We start from the raw sequence: 3,913 nt of genomic DNA on the forward strand, positions 1-3,913 counted from the left end.
ATCACTCTTGGCTAGTAGAAAGCTGCTGTTAGCTTTGTACCGTCAGCATCATTTATTGTTGGCTGACATCAAAACCGTTTGTCAGAATACAAAAGTTAGTATCTAACAAGTGAAATCCCACGGGACTTCAGCGTGACACTTGTTGGAGGGAAACGCAGAAGAAGAAATTGTTGCAGGAAGTGTGAAAATCGGAGAGTAGTGTGTGAAGACATGGACATTTTTGAGGGGGAAATAAACTTTTTTTTCGCGAAGGCATTATCTCCGTGATCGATCTTTCTGGGCTTTCGGTGAAGCGAGTGGCTGGAAAAACAGGTAGGCGACAGTACTGTTGTACGGTTTCTGCACAACGTATGAGTTGAAAAGGCATGTTGTTGTCACGCAAGGGCACTGATCATGTTGCACAGACATTTAATTACATTTGGTGTCTGTTAAGAGGAGCAAAAGGCACTCTTTAGGATATGCCCCCCAAGAAGTGTTATAACTAACTGGGAGCTCTGGCCATTAGCTGCAGGATCTCCAGTTTGGCTAGAACCCAATTCTGGTCGTATGCCAATTCTGGTCGTTCTTTTTCCTATCGACAGTACTTGGGGACCTCTAGTGATCAAGACTAGGGTAAAAATCTGCCGAAGTTCCCCTTTAAAATTAAAGGAACAATGGGTAAAATATTTACTTTATTAAAAAATAAGATTACACTAATATGTCATCAGACTCTAAGTAAACAGGTTAAACTGAAATACTGTTGAGAATGTATATTCTCATTTTATATTCTGGTGCAGAATTTCTCTTTATATTTTGTCCTGTGTGACTGCGCTGACTGCCTGTTTGGACACCGGATTGCCAGGTATGAACATACGCAAGCACAGCGAGCTGCAGCCATGGCAGCAATCAGTGTATCCGCAGAGATAATGTTGGAGTTGTCTGACCTAAACAGCCTCTGCATCTGTATAAAGAGCTCCATGACCAGAGACGTGGTCAAACATGGGTAAATGTTGGAGATACATTTGAAAGATGGAGACAGCTTTGTATCAGAAAGGACTTCAGGACTTATGTGGAGTTGTGTCTGTAGTGTATGGGACAGACTGTTGTTGTTTACTACCTTGACAACAACCAACATGACAGAAATATACAACAGAAACACAATTTTGTCTGTAAATTGACTCAATTGGCAAATGTGATTTATAGTATATAGAGTAACATAACTCATGCCCATCACTAGCTGCTAGCTATTTATCTATCTTATCTTATAGAAACCATCTGTAATGTACAGTGTACAGACCAGCTGCTTTTAGTAAATGATTTTGTAGAACAACAAGCATATTTATTCATCAACACAGGAAGTAATAAACTCAGACGAAATGATCAACTTTATGGCAGAAAGGGTTTATGTTTATTTTTCCAGGAGCTGTGGCCAGGACTGCTCACCATATGACAAAGGAACACAACAGGACTGCATTAACACAATGGGACAAAGTACTGGCTCATAGAAGGCTCATGAGGCTCTGACAGACATTATCAGAAACAAGCAGTGGCTGAAGAGAGTTCATAAGTACCTGAACTCATTTGTGTGTTTGTTTTTGAACAATGAGAATACACAGCTAAATAAATGCCCATGACTGTATGTTTTCACAGATCTCCAGCTGGTCTTGAGTATGTGCAGAATCACACACTGATGTATGATTCAGCTCTCCAGCTTTTGAGGCCAGAACCCTGCTCACAGTCCTGAACTACAACGACCATAAGGACCAACCAGAATGGACGAAACCTGATGGAAGCAAACACTGAGTTGGATTGTTTTTAGGCTATATTAACATGCTTGTTGCACAACACAATTAATCTTATATGATCTAGTGGAGAGACGTGAAGATGACAGTTAATGAGGAAACTATACAGATTTCTTTTCTACATCTCTTCTAAAAAATAATTAAATAATGAATAACTAAATAAATAGTTATTACTGATCTCTCTGTATCATTAGTCTACTCATACAGCGGTTAGTTTTATCACTACTGTAACTTATTTTCCCCAACCATTATCAACAACTCCATTTCATTACAATCCCATCTTGTTAATCCCTTTTGTGTGTATGGACCTCTGGCTGTATTGCTCTGTAAATAGAAAATTTATACATGATTAATAAAGTTGTTGATAACTTTTAATGTGGTCTTTCTTTCATCAACTCATAACGCTCACCTTAACTGATGTGGTCATTTTGCAAAAAATAATTATTACGGTATTATTGTTCACAAATAACTCAACTACAACGATATGATGATATAAAATCTAAATATAAAGTTAGAGATAATTACTAGTATGAGAAGGGATACAAACACTTATAGGGACCACCTTGACCTCCACTCCCTACATGACTACATGCTCTTATTTAATGTAAGCAATTAGTTGAATATGGATATAATGTATAGGAGACGCTATAGGAATGCTTGTTGAAATATCCTGCATATAACATATCTTAAGTTACTTCTTTATCAGTAAGTTGTTCGAAGAGTATTAAAGATACATATTCAAAACTCCAATGCAATTCATATAGCTATAAATACATACAGATGTTTGGTGCATTTATAAAAAATCCATGGGCCTTATTTTTCTTATGTTTCATGTATTAAACTATCTCACTTAGAATAAAACAAAGCAGATCTCTACTTAATCTCTATACTTCTATTCATGCACTTTTATCTTAACTCCCTCCCTGCTTTTATAACTCCTCCTGTCACTTGGTTTTTCAAACTGTCTCAGTTTTTCACACACCAGTATATAGCCTATGAAATATCTTCTGCTCTTTCATGCTTTGTGCTGGCTGCCTTCCCTTTGGCATAGTTAGCTGTCTTTACCCCCCTGCCCCCAACTCTCTCATATTCTTAAGTAATTCATTGAAATATAAGGCATGATAGGGGGAGGTTTTACCAAAGGTTTGCAGGGGTCAAATTCTGCCTCATTTACATATAAGCTATGACAGTAAAGTTCCTTGAGCCCTGAGGCAATATGGGATATTAGATGTATGTGTGCTGTAACCCAGGGATAACATGTCCAGAAAGTCTAGGTTGAAAAGAGATGTATCAACACATACATACAAGATAGATATAAAATATTATAATACAAATAAAGACTGTTGTTACTATTGTGGGCTAGTATCAGTATCAGAAAACCATTGTCTATCAAAGTGCTTTCCAAGAAGGTGCTTACAAAGCAGAAAGAAACATCAACAGTAATAACAAAACATAATGAAAATAAGGACATACTTAAAATCACAAAATAAGAGCAATAGAGCCTAAGAGAGAATGTCAGCCACATTAAAAAGCCAATGAATATAAACAGGTTTTGAGATGAGACTTGAGAATTTGGACGGATTTAACTGATAGCAAATGGAAATGCAGTCACTGCAAAAGCCCTTTAACCACCAGTCATAACCAAGACCCCCAAACTCAACAACATATATGTAGTTTGTCATTGCTTTCCACAGACTGGTGCCACTGCTATGGTAAAGGTTTGAATAGTTCAGGCACTGAACCTGCTTGGTTAATGTTAGGGAAAGATGGCAGTCATGGTTGAAATGTATTGATTCCTTGAAAGTTTGGAAGGTCCTTATCAGTTATAAGTGTCTTTACTAGGCAGTGGTAAAAACTCTTCTAGAGCTATTATTGTAGCAAAACTATTTACAAATGTGAGTGGAGAGTTGTGTAACTGTATCTCAGTCCGTGTGTGTGTAATCAGATTTGTAAATGTGTAAAAGAATGAACAACAACAACAATTGTATTCTGATTTGCAAATGTATTGAGATTTGTAAATATGTAGACAAATCTGTAAATGTGTACAGAGATCTGAAAATGTGTGGACAAATGTGTAACTGCAGAAATATACATATTAATGGCTGAGAAGTTTTTGTTTCAAGAGAAATACA

Source organism: Morone saxatilis, unplaced genomic scaffold (assembly GCF_004916995.1).
Source record: "Morone saxatilis isolate NCDOM2014 unplaced genomic scaffold, NCSU_SB_2.0 Contig2, whole genome shotgun sequence".
Classification (NCBI taxonomy): domain Eukaryota; kingdom Metazoa; phylum Chordata; class Actinopteri; family Moronidae; genus Morone; species Morone saxatilis.